Here is a 16193-nt window from a genome sequence, read left to right on the forward strand (position 1 = left end):
TTCTTGGGTTGGTGTCCAACCCCCCCAAAAAATGTAAATCCCCCCCCCAAAAAAAAAAAATTTTTCTGGGGAAACTACTTTATATAAAACGGCAGCACCAGAAATACTTAATTTTTTTTTCTTTTTTAAATTACCTCTCGGGGCAAAGTCCCTAGAGGGTAGGGGCGAAACCGCTTGTTGATTTATAAGATGTCAATTTAAAAGAAATCTAGCAAAGATTATGGAAAATGCATTAGTTTTAAATTTGACCATATAGTAAAATCACATTTAATATTTTAAATGTTGGTTCTCAAATTTAAAATAACCAAATGAATATTATCTAAAGAAAATGAATATGTATACCAAAATCTCAAAATTAAGAACCCGGCCCTTATCCACTGTTTCATATAATTGTAGTGTATAAACATTAAAATGTCACGACTACCAGGGATTTAGGAATAGCACAAAAAATGATACATTTATTCTCCCCCTGCAAGTAATATGTAAATATTTCTATCTGGTAGCTAGTATTATTGGGAGATGAAAATTGTAAATAAATTAAATCTAAGATATGGTACTTTATATTTTTTACAATATTCCCTGGATCCCTGCACTATTATAGCGACTCAGACACGAGAAATATTTAGGTTTCCGTTGACGATGGTAAAATATGGGAAATCTGTGATGTGCATTCATTTAAACATAAAAACAGTTGTAAAAATATAACACCTCGGAAAGTTAGAACTCAAAGAAAAAATTTGTGCAATTAAAGTAGAAATTATTTTTTTTATAGAAAAAAAACTTGCCCTAGACACAAAATTTTATTATTGTTTCAATAAATCTATAAATATAGATGTATAACCAGATAACTGCATGGATCCCCCTGTTAGAGACCTTTTCGTCTGCTAGCAAAATGCTTTCTGCTCATTTGTAACGACTTGGCTGTGTTAATTTTCCCGACGCTAATGGTTGATTTTCAAAGACCCAATTGAAAGTCGGCGCAGGGTCATTGGAGTTGAGACATATAGTTATTTAACCCTTACCCCCTCTATTGTTTTACTCTATCGTGTTTCACTGGTTTATATAAACATCCATATTTCAATGAAAATTAAATTGTGACTAACCTCAAATTTTGAAAAAGTTTGAAGATTAGAAATTTACAGTTAACATTTGTATCTCTTTGTTACAATTTAGATTTCAATTATTATTTAGAACAAATAAAAAAGAAAAAAATGGTATCTCCTTCAGGGGCGTGCAAGCTTTTTTTTAAGGGGGGGTAATTCGGTTTTGGGGAGGTAAAATGGCGCGCGAAGCGCGCAGCAAATTTTTTTTACCCCCCCCAAAATTTTTACCCCGGGGGTAAAATTTGCTTGGGGGGGGGGGTAATTACCCCCCCTGAAATCTGTTGGCAGGGGTAAAATTTGTTTACCCCCCCCAAAATTTACCCCCGGGGTAAAATTTTTGGGGGGGGGGTAATTTAAATTTTATAAAAAATTTAGTATTAAAAAATAAAAATGCGCGCGAAGCGCGCAAAAATATTTTTTGTTAGAGATTTTCTATTTTGGGGGGGGTATTTTCCCCCCCAAAATTGTTTGGGGGGGTAAATACCCCCTCCTAAATGGTTGGGGGTGCCTACGGCACCGCCAGGGTAGGGGTAAATTCTAAATGGGGGGGGGGGGGGGATAATCGCCCCATTACCCCCCCCCCCTTGGACGTCTATGATCTCCTTTACTTTCGACTTTCTAACTTTCGACAATATGCAGCCAAAGCCTAAGTTTACAATCATCTTGCAGTTTGTAATCGCAGCCCACAAAATATAAAACAAGCCACAAGCATGTTACCCTTTTCATATTTTTAGCTGAGCAGGCTTTAAGTTCTGAGATCTAATAGTTCATTATTAAGTCTAACGGCTTACTGAATATTTTAAAACAGCAATTCTTTATTTATGAGTAATCAATCATTTTATATAATTATTTTGTCTTATAAGCCATATCATCGTATGTACAGAAGCAACTCTACACGTTATATTTGTCCTTCTTATGTGTTAAACTAATCTATAGACATATTTTTCTTATCTATTCATTTCACTATTTCGTCCTTTACTAAGGCTTAGCTACTATTAATCAAATGCAAACTTCCTCTTACATATGTGCCATATGTGAAGCTTCTCTTGCGAGTTCTTGGCAGACAAAACCTTGCTACTTTATACAATAGGACTATCGGCTGCGCCCATATAATCTTTATTTAGGGAAGGAGGAGACAGACAATATCAAGACTTGTTCGTATTAGCGAGATCTATCTAGAAAGGCAAAAAACCTAACCATTTATAAATAGGATAGCTGCACAAAAAATGAATATTCAAAAGATTCAAATATGATAAACAGAACCACTAAAAATGATCATATCGAACATAAAAAGATGTTCCCTAAATATTGCTTAGATTGCTCATGGAAGTTTTGAATAGATTTTTAATTTTGTTAGTAAGAGTTGTTGAGTTACACTCCATAGAAAAATTTTTCCCTCTAAGAACCAATTATAACTTTAATTTCTCTAAATAGAATAAGAATAGTTATGTAGACAAGTCATTTCAGGGGTCTTTAATACAAAATTAAATCATTCAAGCCCAAATATACTTTTTCTTTAATACTATACATATATGAACACTCTTATATTTGTTTTTTTTTATGTGTGTAACCCCTTTTTAATTTAAAGTTTTAAAAACCGTTTTTTATTCAAATCATAATTATTCTGATCTATTTTACACTAAAAAGTAAATTTCTTTCAGAGAGATCTTTTTATGTTAAGATTGTAAGCTTTTTTGTGACTATAATCTAAAGTATGCATGATCTCTATCGAACTTAAAAGGGGGCTCTCCTGAGGAGGGGGGGGGGGGGGGGTAAAGGGGTGTAAATGTTTTGAACCCAAATTATCAATATTGTTGACTTTTGATTGTTTTATTATGTAGGAGGTTGACAACGAGAAGAAAATCCAACCCCCATAACAATAAAATAATTTCCTTCTATTTGTCATTTTTACAACCACTGATACCAAAATCAATTTTGGTATTACAGGGGGGTTAAATAACTGTATGTCCCCTTCCCAAGGACCTTTTGACGACTATTAATTGGGTCTTTGAAAATCAACGAATAGCGTCGATACGAACAAGGTTCTTGGAAAAGGGGGGCAGATAGTTGTTTAGTTATACATCTTTACTATAAATTTATTACATGTAGTATAATTTTTGCTCTCTATGATATTGTAATCTATAGACCCCAGACAGCCACATTTAATAACATGATTTAATCAATGCTATTAAAGCATACTAAACTAATTCCCTTTGGGGCAATGCTTGGAAACTTATCTAAAATGATTCAATCAAGTTTAAAATATGCGAGGATAATTAGGTGTTCCATTACTTTCACAAACATATCATTAGTGCACTCAAAATTAAATAAAACGTCAATTTTTATCAAAATAAAGAATTATTATTCTTTTGATAATTTGCATTCATGAACAATTATCAATACGACTTTTTTTACAGATTAATTTGCAAATGTAAGTTTTGCAATTATGATCACAATCGAAAATATAATGTTGTTCCATGGAGTTTTCATGCGTAAATAATGTCACACCGAATATTTACTAATGATGGATGGATGGTTAAGACCCTGCTATTACATACTCCAGATTTTCGTTCAAACCACATAATAATGACATATTCTCAATGATAACTAAACATATTGGTTTTAATGTACGACTATAAAACGAAACAACCATGGCTAAATCCTTATACTAAAGTAACAGGATGTTTGTCTGTTTGTTTGTCTGTGTATCTGTGTGTCTGTACCGAAGGATCTCACTAACCGCTGAACCAATCGGGTTCTCCTTAACAGGGACTTATTGGCACAAATGTCCTCCTTCTTTAACCCATTAGTGACGAACCGGCTTTTAACGCCCGGTTCCAGAAAATGCCGAAAAAAACCGGTTTTCAGTTTCAGGATTGCATCATTCTCAGTATGAATCCCCCCTCTACTACCCTGGTTTTCATTTCCCCCTGGAGCAGGCAGTTTTGCTTACTTCCGTTTGCCGGTATAGCTCAACAAAATTTGAAAACCAAGAAAAACGAGGTGATTTTAAAATACCCCTCCTAACTTTTTTGTTTATGAAGTAAAGTTAGTGATTTTTTTCGTGAAATTTAAAGTTTATTGGCAACTACATTCATTTGTGAAATCGTTTTATTCAAATTATTATTTTTTATATGATTTTTTTATCGTTTAATTATGTTCTATATAACTCCGGTTCGGCGTGAGTAAAGATACCCGCAAGTTTTATTGCCCTGCTCGGCGCGAGTAAAGATACCCGTCCACATATAATATCAAAGTTTTAAAACTTCTAGGAAACGGGCTTTTTTAACTGAAAAGGGTGGCACCTATAGCCAAAACACTAAATGTGATATAAATCGTTTTGTATCTTACTTGAAGCTCTATCAATTACATGAGGTTATGTAGTTTTCAATTGCGGATCGTATCGTAGTATTAGCTACTCTAAAACTCACTTTGGACGTTCAAAAATTACATTTTTAATTTTTTGGGCCAAATAACCGGGTATTTAGGTCGAAAACGGGCTTTAATGCCGGGGGAAAGCACCAAAAAACGCCAAAAACGGTTATCAATGCCGAACGGTTTCTTTACTTGCGCCGAACCGGGTTTTCCTGCAACTTTCCTGTGCATGCCAAAAAATTGGAATTCCGTTTTTACCATTATAAAGCTTCCCTGAGATTTTCAGCTCGATCGGTCCATAAAAGTGGCGCTCGGCACTAATGGGTTAAATTAAGACAGTCAGTTTCCAAGAAGTACATAAAGAGTGTGTAAAAAAAATGCGGACATTTTTAAAATTGAAATTGCGCGTCTTGTGTTAATAGTAGAAAAATGTTACGCATATCGTTAGAACCATTAGGAAGTCTATTTTTTGGAAATATTAAAACGATTCATGTGCTACGTATAGTTTAGGAGTGATGTGGTAAAATGTCCCAACTGCCTTAAAACTTGACTTGCGAATAAATCATTAAAGATTAAAGTATATAAAAAAATATGTACCTTTTTAAAATTCAAATTGCGCGGCTTGTATTAATAGTAGAAAAATGTTACGCATATCGTTAGAACCGTTAGGAAGTCTTATTTTTGGAAATACAAAAACGATTACTGTGCTACTTATAGTTTAGGAGCTACGTAGTAGAATGTCCCAACTGACTTAAAACTTGACTTGCGAGTAAATCATTAAAGATAAAAAAAAGGGTGTGCAAAAATGCGGACATTTTTAAAATTCAAACTGCTCGGCTTGTGTGAATAGCAGAAAAATGCTATGTATATCGTTAGAACCGTCATAAGCTCTATTTTTTGGAAATTTAAGTACAATTTTTGTGATTTTTTTAGTTTAGGAGCTGTATTGATAAATGTGAGAAAAGTGGATTTTTTTTTAGTTTTAAGTCAGTTGGGATGTTTTACCAAATAGCTCATAAATTATACGTAGCACATGAATAATTCTTATATTTCCAAAAAATAGACTTCATAGCGGTTCTAACGATATGCATAACATTTTTCTACCATTAACACAGCCGAGCAATTAGAATTTTAAAAATGTACGTATTTATATTTGCATACCCTTTAATTTAATCTTTAATGATTTACTCGCAAGTCAAGTTTTACATCAGTTGGGACATTTTAACATGTAGCTCCGTAATTATAAGTAGCAGAGGAATCGTTCTTATATTTACAAAAAATAGACTTCCTAGCGGTTCTAACCATATGCGTAACATTTTTCTACTATTAACATAAGCCGCGCAATTTCAATTTTAAAATGTCCGCATTTTTTTTGCACACCCTTTATTAATTAAGCATCATATTAAGAAGACCATTTTTAAAAGACAAGGTCGGTCCGTACGTTCGTTCGTACGTCCGTCCGTAACTGTTAGCTCTTTTCGTTAATTTACAAAGGTTAGAATTGTCCCATCGATTTCAAACTGATTCCTTTAACAGTTAGGTATGACTTGACGAGTGTAGCAGAAAGTCCGAACGTCCATTTAAAACAAGCCGATTTTTTACTTTTTTGACAATAAATTTTTGCATGTTAAAATTATCATATTTGTCTGATTTTTTTAATACTGATTCCTATTACAAGATACAATGTTATAAATTCTTAAACAGTATCATGTACTTAATCAGTTTTGCAACAAATTTACTTGCAATTTTGTATAGACTTATGCATTAATATTCAGTTTTAACACTCTTCAAGTATTAATGTTCATTTGTCCTTCCATTTCAGAACTTCGCTTTTAAGGATATTGTAATCCTTGTTTTGTTAGTACCTTCTTTAACTAATCGACCTATTAAGCTTTTTATTTACATATATTAATCCCGAGCATTATTTTAGAATATAACATTTAAATTATTGAAACTTTTGAAAACGAACCCATACTACAGAACAGTAGTATAATTTAACTAAATGGAAGAATGTAAATGATTATAATTAAACTGAGGGGTCAACGAGTGGGTCAGTGGGTCTACTAGTTAAATGCTTTTTACTGCTACATAATTTATCTTTTAATGTATTTTTTTCTCTCTCATTTTTGTGTGGGAATTTTTAAATATGAAGTAGAGTTGAAATTAATTATACCTTACTATTTCTTACATACAAACTAAAGTTATAGATAAGCTCTGCAAAAGCATGAATAACAAAATGGCTTAACATTTTTCAATATTTATTTTAAGTAAAAAAAAGTAACAAACTTAAATTTGAATATATTAAGTATGCAGTAGCAAGGTTGTTAGTAGCCAAATTGCCTTCTCATCCATGGTGGCCATTTACATCAGTTTAGGAACCTGGCTGCTTTCTTCGGTTCTCATTTATGCTTATCAACCTAAAATAGTAATAGATTGTTTTTCCGGAGGGCTAAATTTCTAAAGGTGGTTCTAGGCTTGGGACGCAGCTAACAATTAATGTAATTAGGTTAGTTCACAAAACTCTATAGCACTCGCATAATAAAAGATATAAATTTTCTGTCAGCTTAAATAGGGATGGAATTTCCTTAATTATCTATTAGGTATACAATCAAGGGATAAAAAAATAAAATTTTACCTGCTTCAGCGAATTAGTTCAGTTTTACAATTATTTATAGCAAAAATAGCCAAAATCAATAAGATGAAGATTATATTTCAGGAAACCTACAAAGCATTGAAAAGTATTACTATATATATTAACCTTTTCAATACCTGTAAACTTCCTGCTTGAGGTTTGCTCGACTGTGCTAGTCGAGTTTTTCTTTGATGGGTTAAATTGATTTTGATTTATTTTCCTATTTATTTGTTTTTCAGGCCTTAGTTTAAATTTTATTATTGTGAAGTGAGCTGAAATAAAATACCCGCCATACATAAATGGCTAATACCACACCACCTACACACACACATGGTCTGTCAGTCAAGGATTAAATAAGAGAATAGTTACAGATGTATAAGAGAGTCCCAAAGAGTCCACAAAGCTAAAAATAATAATATACAGTACAAATATAATCACATTCATGACCAACCTATGGCATGAAAGTGAGATATAAATTCAGTACACTAGTCTAACAAAGTCAAGTCAGTGAGTCTGTGGTGGTGATGATGGTGGTGGTGATGATGGACCAAAGAAGGTGGATTCGTCTATATGAGGGTTATTTCATCCCAGGTGCTGGGATCCAATCTCGAAGCAACAAATTCCTCAATCGGGGTCATCGTCGTGAGTCTGTCAGTCAGTCATTGGCCTAGATTGCCAAAAACTCTTCCCATTGTCCACTTATGGATTGAATGGTCAGAGTGATCTGTCAAACAAGCTATCAAGTAACCACGGCCAGCCAGGGGAGCGGGGGGGGGGGTGGGTTGAAAACTAGAATACCGAGCTTCCCAGGGAGTAAAGGTGGGCAAATTATGCTAAGGAACCGGGCCAGTGGAAGAAACAAGAAACTAGTTTGTACTGGCGGTCAAATCAAGCAGAGCAAGATAAGATTTCAATAAAATCCGCGAAAATATGATATTAGGAAAATTGTAAATTGAGTACAGTTGAGTTTTTTTTTTTATATAAAGTATATTATTTGTTTTTGACATCGAAACTTCTCTACAAGTCATACATGTATGCTATTTGTCCTTTCTTAAGAAAATACCTTACACAAAAGCATCATATTGCAAAAAAGCTTGATGCAAAACTGATTGAGAAGTAGAGAATTTGGAGATTTAGCAATAAATTATCTCTTCCAATCTATTTTTTATTTGTAATATAACAGCAAGAGATTTTGCAGATACGAGTGAAAATTATTTTGTACGAACAGACAACTTACGATGTTATTTCAAACCAACAAAAGATGATGCTGAAGGCAAAACTTTTCTTCATTTTGCATATGTTCGTTTGTTTTTCCTTTGTTAGTGAACAATGATGACACTGTTACTGCTTTAGCTAGATACCAACAAATAATTGTACAATACTTTGAAATAGCGAAAATAACTTTCTTAAAAATCTAAATATACTTTTAGATCAATTATGGTCTAACAGGAATAACAACATCCATAAAAGCAAAGCTCTAAAATCAGAACTTAATTAACTCAACATTAATTTTTAAGTGAAAACAAAATTGTTCATAAAATTGTTGCAAAATTGGAAAATACAGAATACAGTCAAAGAACATACTTACATTTTTAGAATCAAATTAATTCCAAAATCAGATTAATAAAATAACTGACTGACCCCAATTAAGAAAAAATCTTCGGTGTACGTCTGTCTTAACCTCTTTTCAAGGAAGCTTTGTGTTTATCAAGATCAAAATTAATTTCCTTATTCACAATTCCAATTCAGCGAAAATGTCGTCTTTGTTTGACTTTCCTTTCCTAAAGAGACGCGGCATGGAATGTTGTTTTTGTTTGGGGTCTTTGCACGTTACTTTTGAATGATATGTGAGTGGATAAAGATTTCGGAGAATTAAGTCCGGCCTATCATTGGTCTCATAGTACGTGAATAACCCTAGTATGCCAGGTGCTTTAACCATAAAACTTCAGGTAGATTTTTCTTCATTTTAAATTGAATGGCGTATAGGACGGATTTATTAAGTTTAAAGGCTTTAGCCAGCTACACGTGAAACTTTATTATGATTCAATTATTATGTTTTAGTAATTTTTATGTGCCTTTATTTTTGCATTTAACAATGATCTATTAACCCAAATAATTTTCCTTTAAAGCCAAAGTACCCAAAGATTCTTAACCGTAGAAAAAAAAGATTTAAAAAGCAAATAATATTACATGGTTATAAAAACTGGAATTTTGTATTAATTGATTTTGTAATTTCAGGACTTTGAAATAGTTTGTGTCAATAAATCTATATTCAAACCTGCTGTTGAAACTTGATGGTTCCTGGTGTTGGGGGTTTTGTCCGTAAGACTAAGATCTCTAGAACTTCCCGCGAATTCGGAAGTCACACTTAACCAAAGTGTCATGGTTAAGACAATTTCAAAGTATCTGAAGAATAGGCGTTAGCATTCTTCAAGAGATCAATAGCATCCAGTGATTATTGATGCAAATAACTGTGACAATTTTTCTGTGAAATAAGTACCTAGTGAAATAATATGCCACTAACTAAAAAGCAGAAAATTGAGCGAGCTATCGCTATTGGCAGTGAAAGGCTAGAAGTGTTTGATGAACAGTTAAAAGTGTTTTATGAAAATCTAAAAGCCTGCCAAAGTTTTAGTTCATGTGGAAATGTGAATTTAAAATCAATTCGTGACATTTTTAGTGAGGTCAAGGACCAATCTGACCTAATAAAAAGTCTAAAATCTGCCGTGGAGACTAGTGAGATGCGCAAGTTTAAGCGTGATTTTGATGAAGCTAGTGAACAGAAAAATGTTGCCGACTAAGTTCATGCATTGTTGGAGCAGTGTACTAAAATTCTGCACTGGCTTGACAATGATTCGGACGACGCGAGGTTGAGCACTGTTGCCAAGAACCTCGACATCATTGAGAAAGTGAGGATGGACATGGGAGTGCTCAAGATTTCCATGGAGTTGCGCCAAGAAGTACGTGATATGTACCGAAGGCTTAGAGAGATGGAACGTCGTTCATCTAACTTGGATGAGAGTGGGACACCTGCCATACTCTCCAGGAGTATGTCCGCCGTGGATATTCGGAGTCCCAACCCGCAGTATGGGCGCTGGGACAATAGCCTGTTGCCGTCATTTGATGGTACTGACACGGATTACTCCAACTTTAAACAGGTCTTTAAAGATCTGTGCGCTGGTTACGGATTTACTGACCAGAGGCTAAGTCTGATGCTGTGTATGGAGAAAGTGATAACCAATACGGAGCTGCGCAAGCAAGTATCAGCGATTAGAGATCACAAGGAACAATGGTTGTTTTTGGATCAGATGTTTTTGTCAAACACCCGCCGGTTTATGAAAATTTTGACTAAGTTGAATAAAATGAAACCTGTGGACAAACCTGTGGACGTAGTCAGTGCAATTGCTACCTTCAAAAGCACCATGCTAGAGGTAGAGGACATCGTTGGTTCCGCAGCTAAGGATTATTCCCACCTAACTCTGATTCATATTTTTAAAGACAAATGTCCAGATGCCCTGAGAGAGAAAATTATGATGGAGTTAGGCAGCATGAACCTGCCAGACACCAAGAAGATTGTAGAACTTCTGGAGAGGACAAGGGGAGCAATGTTGGCTGGTGATATGTCCTATGACACTGGCGCCGGCAAGAGGAATCGTGACAGAGCTGCCGCCACGCAAGTATCTGGCTGCAGTGACAATAAAAATGGACGGGCTGGAAAGGACAAAACTTCCAAGTGGAACAGTACATGTCCTGTTGAAAGCTGCAAGGAGAAACATCCGATTTTCCGTTGTCTCACGTTTAAGAAGATGGATGTTGTTGACCGTAAAAAAGTTGTCCAGCAGAAGAAGTTGTGTGAACTCTGTCTGTGTGATGGCCATGCTGCTGACAAGTGTACTAAATCGGATAAGCTTGGTGTCTGTGGCACCAATAATTGCGACAGATATCATAGCCGGTTGCTCCATGAGGCTAGTGCTGGTGTGAATACAGTCTACAAGTCAAGTTCTGCACCTAGCCCCTGTACCTTCCTGCTTCAGTTAGTTCCTGTTGTAGCACCTGGCGGCGGCGCCTGCCACGCCACCGTCATGTTTGACTCTGGTGCAAATCTACCACTTGTGTCTGAGAAGTTATCCAACAAGTTGAAGCTGAAATCTACCGGCAGATATACAACCATTTCTGTGGCTGACGGCAGTGAAACATCCTGCCGCAATGTTGTGTTTTATCTGAAGGACAGGGATGGTAATTTGAGGGAGTTTGAGGCAGCTGTTATGCCTACCCTCGGCGGGGCCAACGAGATGCGCTCGGTCCACCCTGAAACAGCCGCCGAAATATTTAAGATGCCGCCAGAGAGATTTACATATGTTAGTGGAGGCTTGGATATCATCATTGGAAATACCCATCCTGACGTGTTTCTGTCAACCTAACAGAAAGTGGGCCAGTCCATGTTGTGGCGAACTATTTTTGGTAGTGGTTTTATCTGTACAAGTGCTGACGGTGGAGCTGGTGACCAGAAATTGGCATATAAAGCTGTCAGTGTTAGTGGAGGCACTTTGCCTGATTTTTTGACTTCAGAATCATTTGGAGTACAGCCGCAGGCACTTTGTCCAGGATGTACTGCGTGCCAAGAGTGCAAGGCTATGGCCGACGGCACTACCTGGGATCAGCGTGAGAGGCAGAGAATAATTGAGGCAGGTTTAACACTAGACTTGCAATCCAACAAGTGGACAGGTCAATATGCTTACATTGAAGATCCTCACACCTTGCCCTATAATGAGAGTTTGGCCCGTAAAATTGCTGAAAAGGATAGGCCAGAATGGTCAAGGAAGGTACCTATGATATGTATGTGCAGGTATTCAATGACGCCATCGCCAGAGGCGTTTTCCAAAGAGCAACACCTGAAGAATTGAAGTATGAAGGGCCCAAGTCTTGTTCGTCAATAGTGGTTGCTTTCAAGGAGGATTCGAGTTCCACACCCATGAGATTATGTGCTAATAGTTCTCTGACGTTCAAGGGTACCAGTTTTAATCACATAATGCTGGGAGGTCCGCCACCAATGCAGAAGATTTTTTATCATCTGTTGCTTTTCCGCGGTTATAAGGTTGGTTTAACCGCGGACATTTCCAAGTTTTATAACTCCATCCTGGCCACAGAGTTCAACAGCCAGATGAAGAGAGTCCTATTTTCCCCAACGCCAGACGGTCCACTTGAAATTTACCTGACTAAAGTGGTGAATTTTGGCGAACTGGCCGCCGGGAATCTGGCAGTTACAGCCCTGAAGTTGACGTCCCGCCTGTTCGGCGGAAAGAGTGAAGCAGAGATCAAGGAGATCCAAAGTTCTTGGGTTGATCTGGAGGCCAGCCACTGATGTTTTATCCATCGCCACGAGAGTTAATCAAGATGGTAAAGTCAAGGGAAAGAAGGTGAAAGAGGATGCTGATTTGTACAACCTCCAGGATGCCTTGGACGAAAATCTGACAAAAAAGATGGTCCACAGGTTCGCCGCCCAGACCTTCGATTTGTTAGGGCTTTGCAGCCCTATTCTGTTGAGAATTAAACTTGTCCTGCGGAAAACATGCTTGCTGAATTTGGGCTGGCAAGATTTCATTCCAAAAAGTCTACGGGATGAACTTGTAAAGTCGCTGGAGGACAGAGCTGAGGTTGCTAAATTGGAGCTTGACCGTTGTGTGATCCCGGAGGAACCAACTGGCCTTCCATCCTTGATGATGTTTTCGGATGGGTCATCAGAGGCCTATGCGTGTATGGGATACTTGAGGTGGCCTACTAGGCAAGGGTATGAAACGTTCCTGCTAGCCACAAAGTCAAGAGTTGCGCCGGTCAAGACTGAATCAATTCCACGCCTTGAGTTGATGGGTTGCCAGATGTCCATCAGGTTGTCAAAGTCCATCATAGATGCCCTGCCTTTTGATGTTGTCAGAGTGATGTACTTTACAGATTCATCGTGCGTATTATCGCAAATTGTTTCCAACAGTGCCATGTTGAACACATTTAATTCTCATCGCATTGGTGAAATCCAATCTGCAACCAACAAGGATGACTGGAGGTGGGTTCCTGGGACTCACAATGTAGCAGATTTGGGCACCAGAAGCACCTGCAAGGTAACAGATTTGGGTCCAGGTTCCAGGTACAGATTGGGTCCAGAATGGTTGCGCCAGGACAAGAGTGCATGGCCGGTGAAAACTGCCGAGCAAGTCAAGCAGGATTTACCACCGGAGGAGTTGAATACCAAGATGGTTAAGTTGTGTTCAATGAAAGTTACTGGAGAAGCCGCTGAAGATGTCTTTAGATTCAAGCACAGGAGATCATTCAGACAGGCCAAGCGTATTATGGCAGCTGTCCTGCAAGTGTCGAACGCCTGGTTGAAGAAGCTAAAGAGCAGACAAGAAGGCCAGACTACAGCAGCTGGTATTCATGTAGCAGCCGCAGATTCTGTGTACAAGCCTTCATTGTGCAATTTTATGGCAGCGGCGGAACTTTTCATTGTGTCATGTAGCCAACAGGAAGAGTGGATAAATGACGCTAAAGGCAATTATTCATCATTAAATCCATTGGCGCATGAAGTATCTTTGACCTGGCCTGTCGTTGGTCCCGGAGGTAAATATGTGACTAGGGAGATGCGTGTCCTAAAAATGGTTGGTCGTGGCGAGCCCGTCATTGACGCCATTACTGGTGGCCGTAAAATGCTATTTGAAGACATGCCAGGTTTGGTGATTCTGGAGCCTGGTAATTGGTTAGCTTCTGTCATTATGAGAGAGGCGCATGTTGAGCTTCATTCTGGTGTCCGTGGAACTTTAGCTGAGAGCTGCCGATGGTGCTGGATTGTGAAGGCAAGGAGGTTGTCCATCATGGAGGTTAAGAAGTGTTGGCCCTGCAGTGTTGAGAGGGCCAAGGAATGTCGTGCTACCATGAAGGATGTCTTACCTGACAAGTTGGTTCCGAGCAGGCCATTTGAAGCTGTGCAAGTTGACCTTATGGGTCCGCTGGTTACAAGGAGAGCTACCGCCAAAACGAGGAGTCAGACAGCATCGAAGAAGGTATGGGTGTTCGTGGTAGTCTGCAGGTTCTCGGGGGCGCTGAAGCTGGATGCCTTGGAGAAGTATGATACCAGCAGTATTCTGTTGTCCCTGCGCAAGTTGGAGGCTGTTCATTGTCTGCCGAAGGTTATAGTAAGCAACATGGGCACACAATTATCCGCTGCTCGCAAGGTTTTAGAGCAGAAGTTGGGCAGCCAGGTAGAGTTCTCGTGGTCCCAGATTCCAGCCCGTGCCCACCATTTTATTGGGCAAGCTGAGAAAATGGTGGGATTAACCATGAGATTGCTGTCCAAGAAGTTGGTGAATAGTACTGTTAATTTTAATGAGCTACTTGTTCTGTTGGCAGAGGTTAGCAAGATAATGAATAGCAGGCTGTTGACGATAGAAGCTGCAAATGATGCGGAAAATTGGCGGTTGATTACCCCTGGCCAGCTGCTGGGGAATGTAGACCGCCAGCCGTTGTGCAATGTGGCGATGAAACCAGAGGACCAAATTTCCTCCAAGTTGAAGTTGTTAGAAGATTTGTCTGCCCAGTTTTGGACTTCCTACCGCCAGGAGATTTTGCCGAAGTTATTGAGGTTGTCCAAGTGGAAAGATGAAATGGCGGAGCCGCTAGCTGACGGAGATGTAGTGCTGGTTACGAGTACAAATCCGCTGATGAGATGTCTGTGGATGGGACGTGTGACAAGGATTGAAGATGGGAGAAAGACCGCAAGAGTCTTGTTCAGGCTGACAGATAAATCTCCCCTGGAAGAACATGCTGTATCAGTCAGGCAGTTATTAAAAATTATGATTAATAATTGATTCTTATTTTATGAAAATTGAGAACATTTTTTTAGTAAAAAAGCCACATTTTCATATGCCTATTTTTATGCCTAAAATAAGAATCAAGCGAAATGCGATTAATTTTTATTCTATTTCATATGCTCAAATTTATTTTTATTGAGTCTAATTTCTTTTCAAAAGTACAATTCATTATAAAACTTACCTGAAAAGTTTACCAAAAAAGAATAAATGTGTCGAGGTTGCGTGATTCGATATTTATTCTAAGAGAAAATCAAGTATTTTTTTTGCAGATTTTTCTTTAAAATTACATATGAATTTCAATCAAGTAAAACATTTTATTCAGATCAAGGAATGATTAAAAAATTCATATTTAAATTCTCAATGTTTTTTTATTGCAAAGATTAAAATTGATATTCTATCATAATTTCGATGAAAATTCTAAAAAAAATATTATTATTTTGCTATTATCTAAGTATTGAAAAGTTTTATTGTTGATTAAGATAATTACAGTTCTTATTCATTAAGTTTGAAAAACTTTCTGCCCGAGGATTTTGAAATTTTTTTTTCTTACTACTCTTTTTGATGCTTAACAAATTTAGTTTTAAGTACCTATAAATCTTAATTTTCTTGTCTAAGATTTATTTCGTTATTTGTTCTTACCATTATTTGTTTACATTTCAACCAGATTTTCGTAGGTACTTATTGATTATTAATAATGATTTATTACCTATTGATTATGAAATGATTATTAACCAGTATAAGTTGTTATATTTATAACATCATGATTAATAGGATTGTCCATTTTAGGATGTTGTGTATGTGATCTTGTGAGTGTCATGTGCCTGGAATATTGTATGGTACGAACCAATCCCCATCCTTCTATCCTAAAATGTGAGGTATTATGAGTCCTAGTGAGGAGTATAATATTGTGTATGCATTTCACGGGGTTTCATTAAGTTAGGAGCAAAAATTGTCATGTTTTTCGGGATGTGGCCATTCTCATGTGATTATGGTGAGTTGAGTTTAGTGAGAAATGTTGCTAGTGCTCAGCGCAAAAAATCTTGAATCTCGTTAAGGAAGTTAATTTGACTTTCAAACGGGGGGTGTGTCTTAACCTCTTTTCAAGGAAGCTTTGTGTTTATCAAGATCGAAATTAATTTCCTTATTCACAATTCCAATTCAGCGAAAATGTCGTCTTTGTTTGACTTTCCTTTCCTAAAGAGACGCGGCATGGAATGTTGTTTTTGT

This window comes from Acartia tonsa, chromosome 8 (genome assembly GCF_053477335.1).
Source record: "Acartia tonsa isolate MP-2025a chromosome 8, ASM5347733v1, whole genome shotgun sequence".
NCBI lineage: Eukaryota > Metazoa > Arthropoda > Copepoda > Calanoida > Acartiidae > Acartia > Acartia tonsa.